Here is a 14,340-nt window from a genome sequence, read left to right on the forward strand (position 1 = left end):
TTGAAAACATTTTCCATATGCTTTAACAGGGGACTGATAGACAAAGAAGAAAAGGAGATGATCTTTTTGCTCTGAGGTATATTTTCCTTAACCTTTTTCTGTTAGACTTCCACTGATAATTATTTTAAAGCAAAAGTTTGAAAATCATTTAATTCTTTTTTTTTTTCTTTTTTGCTTTCACTTTTTTTTTTCCTATCTTGTAATTTATATTCCTTAAATGGAATTTTGGTGACAATATAATGTAAAGCTATCATTTCCGTACCTTGGCAAACAACGTTTGTTTCAAAATCTTTGATTCATTTAGCTTGCTAGCTGCCTTTTGTAATTAAAGATGGATTTAATTATACATTTTGTAACTTAGATCAGATGGACTGTTTGTTTGTTGTAGGATTTAATGGTACTTTTGTGTCTAATATTTAGGGATGTTACATACAGAGGTGATGGCTTTTCTTCAACTATAAAGATCTGGACTTATTTTTTTATTTTTTTATTTTTGTCTTGGAAATGTGGATGTTCGGATGAATGTAATGTCCTGTTTTAAAATAATTCTATTTAGTGGCTGGAGTTAATATATTGTCTCTACAGCATTTCATTGACTAAATATAGATGTTTTAGGTTTAACAAGATCACAACTGTATCTTCTATTCAATGAAATCAGTTATTCTTTATTTTGTTTTTCCTCACTTGTCTATCTTTTCCCATCTGCATCGCTGTCTCTTAGAGCTCTTCCCCAGACGGAATGTAAAATTTTCGTTGGATACTCTTGCTGGAAATATCTCCTTGTATTGTGAGAAGGGTGTGCTTGTGACCCTGGATGGAGTGAGTGTGCATGTGTATGGGGTGGGGGGCAGTGGTGGTCCTCATTAATTTGCATAAGAGCTGTAGAAGTGCTTGTGAAGTTAGTGAAGTGCTATTGTTTGGGAAGAGACCTGCCTGATTTTGTTTATAAACACTGGGCTGGTTGCCTAGGGGGAAAGAAGGTCACAGCACTGTCTGAGCCCTGACCTCTGAAAGGCCAGAGGGCGTCTGACTTTTTCTGTCTTTCCTTTCTTCCTCCCTTAATTCTTCCCTCCTCAGACCCTCTATACCTCAGACCCTCTATAACTCCTCTCCCCTCCCCATTCCTTACCTTACCTGTGTCTAACTGTACATAATGACCCCCTACACACACACACACACACACACACACACACACACACACACACACCCCACCGGGTCAGAACCTCGGGGGGGGGGGAAGGTAAAACCGATTTACTTCGAAGTTAAAGCAAAAACTGGGCTTCAGTCTAGAAAGGTAGAAATATGTATGGGGATATGGAAGTACAGAGATAGAACCCGGGATCAGGAGGGGGTCATTTTCATGTTGGAAAAAAAAAAAAAAAAGGAGACTACAGAGGAGAGAAGAACCAGGTTGGGGGAGGGGAGGGAATAAGCGAAAGACGGATTTCACTGCCCACAAACACGTACATACACACTCAAAATACCTTTCGTCTTTGAATGTCATTTCATCTAGTTCACTCTCACCATCAAAGAGAGTGTCCATTCTGGATGTTAGGTCATATTTTAATTCTCCCCCCTCCCTTTTTTAATTCTCAAGAAAATATACTTTTTTTCATAGTAATGAGAAGTGGCTCTCCCACACTATTTCTTGAATTATTTCACTAGAAATATAATGCTTGTGACACTTCCCCCAATAAGCCCTGCACTTTCCGATTCACTGTCAACTTCATCGTCTCCCCCTTACATACATACATACCCCCCTCACACACACACACACAAAATAACAGACCTTGGTATCAGGTTTAAGTGCGTTTTGGAAAGGAGTTGCTGAGTTAAACAAAAATGTTAGTTAACAGACTGCCTTTGTTAAATAGCCCCCGGGAGGAGAAGACCCAACAAAAAGAGGGAAAGAGGAGGGGGGCTAAGGATCTGAAAGTGACATAAAGGGTTCCTAACGCTGAAATCACTTGTAATACCTCGTTTCAAACTGAGCTCATCTATAGACCCCGGAAGCGCGGTCAAAAGACTGGGAACCTTTTCCCCTTGGGCTGGGGCTAGTCTTGAGCTGGAGGGAAGCGGGGGAGAGGGAGGTGGGGTATTTATTAGTGACTCAGCGAGGGCAGGGCGGGAGAAGGGGGGAACATCCAGCTCAAGACTCATTAAACCGATTGTAAAGCCCTGAGTGTCCGCCGCAGAGATTTGGGAAATAAAATACGCCGAGGAAAAGTCTGGGAGTGGAAATTACCTTTTGTCTCAATGTTAATTACTCCTTGCTTCCAGCACTCAACACCTAACCACCTGGTAGCCCTTTCTGGTCCTTCCCCAACTCGACGCCGGGTGTCAGGATCCGAGTGCTCTGCAGTGGGCTTGACTCGGCGGGGCAGCCCTGGAAAGTGCAGAAGAGGGTCTAGGGAAAGTTCTGGGTGCGGCGGGGAAACCTCTGCTCGTTTCACTTTGAAATTAAAAGTAGCCAAACGTTCCGCGAAGGCGGCGGTGGGTTCGTGCAGAGTTTAGGGACAGCGGCATGGGGGGCGGGGGTGTTGTGTGGGGTCAAAGGTTGACGGCGAGGAGTCCGCAGAGACCTGAGAGGAGCAGCTGGGTTTCCTGAAGCCAGGGGCCGAGGAGGAGGGCGCCAGGGGCCGCGGGGCAGCAGCGCAGCCGGGTCGAGCCGGGCGGATCGCGCCCGCGCCCCGGAGCAGCCCGCGGGCTGGGCTCGAGCTCGCTCCCCTCGCCGCGCCCCTGCCCGCGGCGCCGCGCTCCGCGCCTCCGGGCCCACCCCTCGCAGACCTGCGGCCGCTGGTCCCAGCTCCCCTTCGCGCGCTGACGCGCTCCAAGGCCGAGCCCTGGAGGAAACTCTTGACTCTGTGCTAGTTCCTCTCTGCCCCTTCCCCTCAGCCCATTAACCCTCGACCCTCATCCCAGCTTCTCTTCTTGGGAAGGAGGTGAAAGAGGACGAGGAAGAGATGATTCAAAAGAAAACACACACACATACACACACACAAACGCTAGAAGAGGAATACTCGCTTGCAGAAGGGATTGCAAAAGTGGGCCCCCCTCTTACAAATCCTCCTTCCTTTTGTTTTCTTACTTAGAATTCGATAACTCTCCTCCCCAACACACACACACACACACACACACACACACACACACACACACACACTACTACAGCTGTATTTTTCAGGAAAGAGGGGATGAGGGCATAGAGGAGAAATAGCCACAAAATTTTTAAAATGGTTTTCCTGATTTGACGTTTGGTGTTTTGACATCAATGACATTAATATTATTGATGATGTTTCAGGGAGAAAAAAGGCAAAAGAAATAAAGGAAAACTTGAAAACGAAATGATCATCATTTCCCTATTCTTCAGTGCCAGAAATAGACCCCTTTCTTCACCTGAGCCTGAAACAGACTTATTGTTCTCAGGTGTTTCCTTCATCATACGCATTTACCAGTTTGAAATCGCAGGAAATGGTTTTTCCATCAGTGAGCTTGTACATGGAGCCCTCTCCCGCAAAGGGCTTGATCTTTTCTGATGTGAACCTGAAAGTTTCCCTGCCTTCATTTCCCCTCACCCTCTTCCCCCTACACGCACCTCAAATTGTTTCTTAAAGCCAGAATTTTTGCTCTCTGGGGTGTCTTTCGGTAAACAGTAACGCTACATAAACGCCTTCTTCACTTGCAAGTTGCAGAGAATTTAAATTTTACCCTCATGGGCATGTATATTTCTTAAGGCACATGGATAAACCCCACTGAGGTGCAATCAGACACCACTAGCACACCGGTGATACAGTTGCTGTGTGTAAAGGTGGGGCTGTAAAGAAAGTAACTCAAAAATTTTAGGAAGCTGTCCACTTTGGTCAGATTTCTTCCCAAACAAGTTTGAAATGGAATGAAGTCTTTGGAGAAGTAGATAATTTTCTTTCTGTTAATGTTTAGTAGTCCTGGTTTCTAATACACTAGTACATGGACTGACTCTAGATTCTTATGGTGGTGATTTGCTTTTTTCTCTTAATAAAGACCATATCTAGGGTTTATTCTCCACTCCAAGCCTCTGCACTTTCACTGTAACCTTAGCCAGCTGCTGTAGGCAACCAGCTTTCCTGATCAGGGCCTAGGTCTGCTCTTTTGAGGACTATGCTTTTATCCTCCCAGGTGTTTTGTTTGGTTTTTAATCCCATTTGCATCAGTCTTAGGATTTTCCAAATGTTTCCTGATAACGCAAGGTTTCAGGCCCAGAAGTGTGTGTGTTCGCAGGCTCTGTTGTTCCTAGTGCTTGTGCAGTAAACCTTTCTGTTGGTATTTGGTAGATTTGGTGCTTAAGGCCTAAGACAAGGTTTTGAAGCAGATAGTGGCCATCCAGAACTTCAAAGGCCTGTCAACTCAAAAGCAGCTGACGCCTCACCTGTCCAGGGAGCTGCACATTGCAAGTATTTCCTGTTTTTAGCTTGTTTGATTTGTTACTCTCACCTTCTCTCTAGAATTCCTATTTTTGAAACATTGCATAGGTGGTGTCTACTTGTGACCTGCAGTGTAGCAGTGTATCAAGATGCTATCGTTGAGTAGCAATGGAGATATATATATATATATATATATATATATATACACACACATACATGCATATACATATATATAGTCCATATTCAGTATAGTCCATATTCAGTAGGGGGTATTTAAAAGTATGTCTATTCCTAGTTTTAGTTAATTATCTTTTAATGAAAGTGTCACTCATATTCACATCTGTAATATTGGAAAGAGATAATTAGATTTTCAAATGAGAATCAGCCACCTTAAATTTTGCACCAGAAAATACCAAGTATATTTCATTCTAATGAGATCTGTAGTGGGGTTTTAAAATTCATCATAATGTGCTTCAAGAAAGATAATTCAACACACTCGCAAGATGAAAGGTTTTCTTCCTAAGTCTTCTTAAAGCTATTACACTGAACTTATGCAATTCTGATAAAATATTCAAAAATATTACATAAGGGCTAGAACCGTACCCTCACTATCACCCTCGCAACCATCCCTTATTCTCATTTGAAAGTTTACTTTGACTAAACTAACCGCTTCCATCTTCCACGCCCTGGGTTTTCTTTCCTGCGTGTACAAACGAAAGATACGTGTTCACATTGAGTGCCTACAGATCCAGAGTGCAATCCCTCCTTTGACATAGGTTGGGCAGAGCGGTATTTGCACACAGCCAGGCACCCTTTATTTACATACATCTGCATATTTGCTCAGGACCCCGCATTTCGCCGTTAAAGTCCTTTCCTGTACGTAGCAGAATAAACTAGGCAGAGAAAATCTTTTCATTGCCGTCACTCCTCTTTCTGCTTAAAGCTCCCTAGTAAACAAATCTCTGGTCCGATAATAATTACTTTGCCTCATTAAAATAAAAACAAATTTTTTTTTCGAGTGGTTAAAGGGCACGTTTTGGGCGGTATTATGTTTTATTTTCTCCCCCTTCTTGCCGAGTGTGTGTGTGTGTGTGTGTGTGTGTCTGATGAAGTTTGGGAGTCGCGCGTGCAGGGGCGCGTGGGGTGCGAGCCCCGGAGGTCCCCATCCCCTGCCCTCTGCGTGGTCGCCGCGTCCCGGGCTCCCGCCGCAGCGCTCCGAGCTTCGGAAGCCGCGAGGCTCCCGGGCTGCTCCGAGTCCGGGCTGCGCGTCATTTGCAGTCTGGGGAATGTTGATCACCTCACTAATTACACCTCTCTCTCCCCCCTCTCCCTCTCCCTCTCCCTCGCTCTCCTCTCTCATTCCCAGAGTGCATATCGGGAATAGACACACAAAGACATGCGCACTCAACTTAATCAGCCATTTTTTTTAAACAGGGCTAAAACGATAATAATTAGCAGAATAAAGACATATCGGATTTTCATTTCCTTTCCTCCTTTTCCCAACCCCTTCACAACCAAACAGCGAGACCGCGGTCGGCACATGCTTTAACTCCTCCCGGACCCCCGAGGACCGCTCCATGCCCCCCACTTTCTGCTCCAGCGTTTTGATTTTCACCCAATAAAGTTCGAGGATTATTTTTTTAATTTTTTAATTTTTTTTAATTTTTTAATGAACCCTCTCGTTTTACTTGGATGTGATCAGCTGTAAGTAAAATAAAAGCAAAACAAAAAAGAGGCGAAGATCGAGTAGGAACTGCAGGGGAAATGGAAAGTAAGTTTTTTCTTTAACTTTTATTGAGTAGTTTGTGTTAAATTTAGGTCGAGTATCGATTATCTTTCCAGCCTGATCTTGCACAATCTTTGATATTTCGCTCCCTCTCTCTCCCTCTCCGCCTCTCTCCCTCTCTGCCCCTGGCTCGCTCGCTCCCGCTCGCTCTCGCACACATCCACTCAGCCCGACCATCTCTTCCGCTCTGCCCCCCCTTTTCTATCTCTTTCCCCCTTTTTTTGGCTCCAGGATTTGCTCCGCCGAGGGAGGAAGGGGGCACTGAAGGACCTGATTTTCCACTTTCTTTGGGGTGTGTGTGTGTGTGTGTGTGTGTGCGTTTTTCGGGATTTAACTTTTGGATTAAGTGGCGGATCATCCACGTTTGGCCGAGCAGTTTTCTCTCCTTTTGCCTGTCTTTTCGGGTTCTGTCTCCACTGCGAGCCCGGGGCTTTCTCGAGGCGCGGGGAAGCTGTCAGCTCCGCCGCGGCGCGGACACTGCCAGGGGACCCCGGTCGCCCCGCGCCCCCGCACCCCGGTCGGGATGACCCTTCCTTCGCACCCATCCTCCGAAAGTTTGGACGTTGGTCGGTGGGACTCGGAGCCCCTCTCTGCCTCTTCTCTCCCTGCTCCCCTCCCCTCCCATTCAGCCTCAGTTTTCTCCTCCTCTCACCACCCCTCTTCCCTCGCTCAAGTTCTACGAAGGGCGCTTAGCGCGCCGGAGCGGCGGAGGCCCGCGGCTCCGTGCGCGGTGGGCAAGGGGTTCCGAGAGGCTGGGGCTGCAGGTAGACGCCCGCCCGCCGGGGAGGGAGGAGGCGCGGGCGGCGCGGACCCGGGCGCCGGCGAACGCCAGACAGGTCCGTTAGTAGGCGGGATCGCCGGGCCTCGGGGCCAGGGACCCGGGAGGCGGCCGCAGCTCTCTCCGGGCGCTTTCGCTGCCGGGTGTGTCTTAGACCGGAGGAGAGCTGCCCGCGGCTCGGGGTCAAGAATCTTTTCCTTTCCTTTTGGCGAAGGGCAAGGTGTGTGTGTGTGTGTGTGTGTGTGTGTGTGTGTGTGTGTGTGTATTGGGGTGGGGGGGGGCTGTGGCCGGTTGTGAGAACTGATTTATTCCCCGGCACCCCCCAAAGGGGTTCCAGGTCTACAAACGAACTTCACCTTCTTCGCCTCTCCCGGCATCAAGTGCGCCTTCCGGGCGGGAGCAGCTAAGGGAAGAGGGGCTGGAATGCGTCGGGTCTCGCTTTCCTTCTACTTCTATCTCGTTCCTCCCTCCCCCCATTCTTTCTGCTCTTTTCTATCGGAAAAATAATAATAAAATTTCTCATGGAATTGTATAAAGTTTCTCTGCCGATGCCCAAGTTACAGAGGGCTCCCCACCCTGCCCCTCCCATCCCCAGTCCCGAAGACGGTGCACTGGTTTGTATTTCTTTTGTTACCTGTGATCCGGGCGGGGGGCTCCTTTCGGCCGCTCGGGTTGGGGTCCGGCCCAGAGACGAGGCTCCGGCGGGCGCCTTTGGCCGCGACTCCTCACTTCCGCGCGGTCCTGGTGAGGTCTTAGCTACCGTTCGGTGAGACACCCTCCTTGTAGGTACCAAAGGTTCAGATCGCGAACACGGACCCCCCCCCCCCCACCCCGACCCCTACACACACATACACACTCACACTCAACACACTCACAGACACACACGGCCTCCCTACTCCCCCCCACCGCCAGCCCCCACCTTGCCTTTCCCCTCCCCCGTTCCAAAAAAAGCACACACACACAACAACAACAACCCCCCCAGACCAAACAAAAACCCAAAGACAAGTTCACTGGCGGAAGATGGTGGATTGACACTGACTCAGACAGAGGCAGGTTCACCAGGAAATCTGGCGGTCCCGATTTCTGACAGTTGCATTTCCTCTCCTTGAGTCCTCCCCCCCCCCTTTTTTTTTTATTAACTCTGTTCCATGTTTAATCAAGGATCATGTAGATGGCAAAAGGAGAGACAGAGAGAGAGGAGAGAGAGAGGAAGAGAGAGGAGAGAGAGACAAGAGACAGAAGGAAGGCTTTTTTTTTTTTTTTTTTTTTTTTTTTTTATTGTGTTCTCCTGGATTTTCAGTGGCTTGATCCCTATAAACGTGGAGTGGTTAAAGCTCATATGTAGTATTATATTTTTAGTTGGGTGGATGGATGGAAGAGTCAGGGAGAGGCTGCGGCTGCCGCTGCCTTTTCGGATGTTGCTTAGATTAAGGCTGAGACTTGGCTGCGATTGGGACGCGACAGTGACACGGGCATCGATCGCTTCCATTGAGAGCAATGCAAAAACACAGCCCGGGTATGTAACACTCTCGGTGCCATCAACACTTGTTTTACTTTATATTTACTGGCAAAACTGACAGAGCAAGCTCAGACTTTCTCTCTTTCTTTCTTTTTTCCCCTCTTTTTTCTAACTGAAGAATAAAAACAGTTGTGTCTAGAAGTTGTTGGAAAGGATGGTTTAAATACAACAGAAAGGAGAGATTGGGATTATTTCACAGTCTCTGTGACTGATTGTGCTTTAGAGTTTTTCTTCTCCACGGAGGAGCATATTAAAGAAAACGAAGGTTTTCTTTTTTCCTTCCTCTTCTTAAAAAAAAAAAAAAAAAATCCTTAAGGGAATATTTGATAGTTTTCAACGTTTGCGGTTTCAATCAGCAGGAAGGCACACAAAAATAAAAGATGGCTAGCCAGCTGTTTTAACCTCTTGCACCTGGCTTCAGTGTGGGGCTCATAAGGTTTATACAGCTATTTAAAAAAATAAAAAAAAAAACTGTTCTAATATTTATGGCATAAACTGGGGAGAGAGTATCACTGTGTATTTATTCAGTAGCTGGTTGCTTTTGGATTTTAAAAAGTAAACTCATATTTGTTTTCATTTTTATGAAGATAGAGTCAATGAAATATGGGGGGAATATCATAAATCTGAAAAGTGAGATGTACCTAAGGAACAAAGAAAGGTCAGGTAAACCAGCTGTGTAAGTCAAAGCAATAGCACCCAATTGTGGGGTAGGCAGGGAGAGTGGGCTCTGGGTCTAGGAAGTGAAAGTTGCCACTTAAAGTTAAAAATGAAGGAAACACGCTCAGCTTTATTGTAATCTTTTGCAGTTTTTAGCAGTTGAGCTCAGATCTGCCCATTAATTTTGAGCTAGTTGGATTATTTTAAAAGATGCTGTCCCAGCAAAGGAAAACATAAAGGAGGCTGAGAAAATCGCTGTTTAATATTGCAGAATTTACTGCTTCCATTCTGACCATGAGCCTAAATTTACACAATGAAATTTGATTATCTCTAATAACAATATTAGATCCTGCACTGGATGGATGAGAATTGAGGTGGTTTTGTTGATTGCAAGGGTTTAATGTTGCATTTCAGAACCTGATGTGGTTTGGCCTCCCTTCCATTAACTGGAAAACCCCTGAGGTTTTACAATTATTTCTTAAAGATAATACATTTAAGATTGCATTGGTAGGCTGAAGAAAAGTCATAAAGGCAAGAAGGGAAGCCCTTAATAACTCTTGAGATTCAGACATGTTCAGCAGTTAGATTGGCTCTGACTTCACCAAGGGTCGACAATGTGTCATTTCCACGAAGCCAAATTGCCCTCTGCCTATATGATATTAATGTGCAAATCAATATTTCAGGGATTAAATTTCCCTTCTTCATTTTTTATGGTTTCTACCTCAATAAGTCTCAAGTCTATTAAAAGAGGCTGGATGATTTAAAATCTTTCACTGCAGAATGGCTTGTCGTCGTAGTCTTGTTTCACAGACCATTTTAGGGTTTTTGTTATAAAGACCAAGGGCATCCTAAAGAAGTTGTGAGGCAATGTAGAGCCAGGCTCCACAGCATAAAGCCCTTGTTCGATTAAGAGCTGAGAGGTGTTGGAAATATATATGTTTATGTAATATAGAGAGATATACACACACATACATTCTGCTGCTTTAAAAATATTATGTTAATCACCTATTGATTTATTTCAAAACCAATTGAAGTTCCTTTCTTATTAGTGATTTGTTCAGCATTCTTGAAGACTGTGTTCATTTTCTTAAAGAGTATGCATGGATTAGCTTGGTGTGAAAGTATTTGGAAGGGATTTTCATCAGGCACTATTTTTTTCCCAAGAAATATTTCTAGTAACCATTGTAATAACCAAATATTGTCATTTGCATTGTTGTCATGTCTATCATTGCATTTTGGGGCTGAGTGATTTAGCTGATATCTGTTCATAGAGGCCTTCTTCCATTCGCTTAACATTGATTTCTAACACTTAGTAGGCGCAACGTTTCTTTAACCCTCTTGGAGAAACACAATGGTAAAAGAAAATATGTGATTTGATGGGAAATAACACAAAGCAGAAATTTGGGAGGTCAAAATAAAAGATTGTGACTTTATCACATAATCTTGGGAAGGCCTACTGTCTATCATTTGGTGGTGTTTTATAGTCTAAAACCATCTGGACCAAGTTCCGCGCAGCTGCACGAATTTCATATGTGATAGAACATTTTTTCCATTCAGTGTGAAATGTTCCTTCCTAAAACACGTACACCAGACTCGCTTAATTTAGTCTGTTAAAAGAAATGCACATGAAAAAGGACAAAAGGCTCTTTAATCTCTGCAAGCTGTTTGTTTTTCTTCAAGATTCCTGTCTGTTTGGGTTTGAAAAGTCATGTTTATTGAGGAGATGATTCTGAGGTGTGACATTAAAATAATATATGATTTTTGGACTGGTGGCCACGCTCCTGCTTCATTTGCAGAACTACTTTTTATGCCTGTCAAAACACAGAGTTAATTTATCCTTATTTACAATTAATCTCAATAAAATTAATCTTAACTATGCTTTATTCAGTGGCTTAAAATATCTAATTATATTCAATTAACTGCTGTCATAGTAATTAACATTGCTTAATTGCCTCTGCATATATTTATGTAAAGCTCATTAGGTGCTGCTGGTTCCTTTTTCCTTTTCTACTTGCTGTTTTTGCTGTTGTCAAATCATTTTCATCTCCCAACGTTCGACAATGTCAGTGACAGCAAACTCTTCCTTAACATTTTTCTTGAAATGAGTGTTATTACTTACCTATGAGAAGATACTAGTTATGAGTCTTTAAAGATGAATCCACACCGCCCCCCCCAATCCCTTTTCTCTTATCCCTGGTCCCTAGCACATTCACAAAATATTTTCTGTCATTGTTGCTAGAAATATGAGAAGCCAGGTTAAGCTTTGTGTTTATAAATGAGGAGCCTTTCTGTGTCTGCCTACGGGCTGTACCCACAGGCAGAGTTTCTTTTTTTTTTTTCCTCTCAGACCATTCTAAGGGTTAAAGACTTCGCCAAGGTTCAAACTGAAAAGCGCCCAGGGAAAGTGCATGTGAATATGTACAAGTTTCGTGTAATTAGTGCTTAATTATATTAACATATGCAAATTGTCAACTTAGAAGCTTGTTGAGCTGGCAAAGATCAGCTAGGCACAATTGCTGTATTGTTCTGAAACAATAATGGATTTCAAGTTGGATTGTGGAAACACATAACTAGCTATCTAATTTAACTCATACCATGGTGAAATTTCATTAGTCTCCATGGAGACTGGTTTAATTGTGCTGACTAATGTTCTGGGCTGCAGAATGTCCTAAAAAGAAAGCGTTGTTTGCCTAATCCACCTTACAATGACACTTGTTTGTACATGTTTCCCTTGTGTGAGAATTTACATATGCAAATAAATAGTTTCTCTGCCCCATTTGTCATGGCTGTTCATTACCCATGAAGAGGACATTGTTACTAGGCTGTGACTGAGTCTCCCAAGATGGGATAGTGTCAGCCAGTCCAGCTACATTCTTTCATAATTTGTTTCTGATTAATAGACCAGAGTGAGACTCCGCGTCTTTGGGCATCTGCAAAGGAAAGGTCAGTTGTGTCACAGAAAAAGAGTTTCTGCTGTAACTGAAGGACTTTTTCTTCCTATGATTCTTCTCCTTTTCCCACTCATTGGTTCACATAATCATATTTAAAATAATGTATTCTTGTTCTAAGAATGCCTCGACTAATAATCTCTAGTTTCCTAAAGCAGAAAGATAGGAGAAGAAAGGAAATTCTGTTATTGGAATATTAATCCTGTTTTTGACAGAAAGGTAAACTGATATAATTGCTTTTCAGTTGAAGGAATGGGGGTTTATACAAGTGTGAAAGCATCGGAAAAGGATTAGCATTTTTTTGCATAATGAAAAGCTCTGTTGAATAGGGTTCTGAATGGCTGACTGAATGACCGAGATGAAAGGAAGATGAAAATGCAGCCTCCTCTTTCTTTATGCCTATGCTCTGCTCGCTCTAAAGTTATGTTTGTCCAAGACTTGAGAAAACAAGCAGGGGCTCAGATTTCAGCAACTTTATAAGATGCCCTGAGTTTTCATCATCACTGGGAAGTAATATGTATGACAATAGTGCAGCTAGAGGACGATAAACAGAGGTTTGTATATAGAAGAGTTTTCAGAAACATGCTAGGCTAGCCAAATATTGACTATTGGGTATCAAGAATTCCCAGCACTTTGCTGGCAAAAACAGTTATTTCAGAAGAGGCCAATAGTATGTTGTGGATATCTCATGTAGTTAATAATGGAATATACGGTGCTCCCTCCCCCATCCCCTACCCTATCGGCTATAAATAGTTGTCTCAGTTGGTAGAACACTTCACTTGGGAAAGAGTTGTGTATTCTGACTTTTTGGCAATGTTAAGTGTTTTAAGTGGCCTATCAGCTTTTCGGGCTGGGAGGGGCTGGTAGAAGAGGATACAGAGTTATTTTCTTAGGATTTAATTCATCTTCATGTTGCTTTGTAGGAGTGTTGTGTATTTCATTTAGAGATAAGTCTTTCTGAAAGTGTCTAAGTACTCTTGGAAACATTTGCAGTAGGGTTTTCCCTTGTCACTAGTTAGGGCTGTAACTGGTTATCAGTTGACATGATCAGGGCTCTTAATGATGTTTCTTCAACCATAATTAGGGCAGTTAAAATACCATAAGTGTTAAGACACTTTCAAAGGTGGGAATTGGTTCTTTTGTACATATGTAAATCAAATACAGTGTGGATAATCATTTATATGTATATATTTTCAACAAGCTCTTTCCGGTTTGGGGTCACCACAAATGAGCCATTGAAGGCTACCCCAGAACAGGATTGAAAGATTCCGCCAGATATTAACCTAACTTGTTTTGTCACTAGATTGTAGAACTTCTATTTGCCTCATCACTTTAACTGTTCAGTTGCTATTCAGTACTGTTAAGATGGTTACATGGAAACTTGCGGAATCAGAAGTGTTTTCACATAAATTAAAGTGTAAGGGTTGCCTCTTGAGTCCAGAACATTGTAAGGGAAAAGTGTTTGATCTTTGTTATATAAAGTCACCAAAATTCTTTACTAGAGCCCTTTAGAAAAATTGTCAAGAAATTCTGGATTGTTTCAGAAACTTTTCTGGTTAACTTTATGGATATGCTTGCAAAAATCTTAAAAGAACAAAAAAATCCACATGGAGGCTATTCTTTTACATGCAGCAGGGCTTATTAAGGTATTTCCATAAGAAAAATGTGTTAATTTAAAAAATAAATTCATTTATATTTTAAGACATTGTTAACCAAGCACCATGTGTTGTAACTGGCAGCTTTCCAGCCACCATGGAAGTGGATCCCACATGGGTTAATAGTAGCTTATGTGATGTCTGCATTCTTAGGAAATGGGCAAAAGCCCAGGGTATTCTGATATCAAGATTTTTAGGAATCAGACAGAAAGCAGAATATATGTTTATATGTGAACAGATGGACACATGTGAGAACTAAAAGTGCACAATTTCTCTTGGCACTTGTTTTAGTTATCCCTGATGATATAACCAAGATCTTAGTGCACTCACAGTCTTTGATGGCTAAGGACAAAATGGTCTTTTAATGAGGGCTCAATGGCATTATTTTCTTGTATATGGATTGTTCCCCCTGTGATCTTGCTGGATTTGATGTTCTGTTAATTCCCTAGTTTCAGAGGTTCACAAGTTGCCCTGAAAGTTTGATACGGTTTCACGTTTGACATACAATCCTCAGTCCAGGAATGGCCGCTCTCCACTCCCCTATTCTTTTCAAGGTTTGGGAGTGAACTAAAATATTTGCCATTTTGAGGCACTTTTGAA

General features: G+C 43.2%; 1 protein-coding gene and 1 long non-coding RNA gene across 9 annotated transcripts in view; one reads left to right on the forward strand and one right to left on the reverse strand.

Moving 5' to 3' along the window:
• Positions 1–7,755, reverse strand: part of LOC137750937 (uncharacterized) — a 49,848-nt gene extending 42,093 nt beyond the window's left edge. For 2 of the 3 annotated variants that reach the window (XR_011070649.1, XR_011070648.1), the window contains exon 1: positions 7,596–7,755. This is a non-coding gene — a long non-coding RNA (uncharacterized lncRNA). Of the gene's footprint in view, positions 1–2,245; positions 2,387–7,595 lie in introns of all 3 variants that reach the window. The other variant, XR_011070650.1, reaches the window with a different exon arrangement.
• ZFHX4 (zinc finger homeobox 4) overlaps positions 5,845–14,340 on the forward strand; it is a 176,712-nt gene continuing 168,216 nt past the window's right edge. For 5 of the 6 annotated variants that reach the window (XM_068525327.1, XM_068525325.1, XM_068525328.1 and 2 more), the window contains exon 1: positions 5,845–6,168. The gene's annotated coding sequence lies outside the window, so the exon portion shown is untranslated. Of the gene's footprint in view, positions 6,169–8,270; positions 8,478–14,340 lie in introns of those variants that run through there. The other variant, XM_068525326.1, reaches the window with a different exon arrangement.

This window comes from Eschrichtius robustus, chromosome 17, assembly GCF_028021215.1.
Source record: "Eschrichtius robustus isolate mEscRob2 chromosome 17, mEscRob2.pri, whole genome shotgun sequence".
Lineage (NCBI taxonomy): Eukaryota > Metazoa > Chordata > Mammalia > Artiodactyla > Eschrichtiidae > Eschrichtius > Eschrichtius robustus.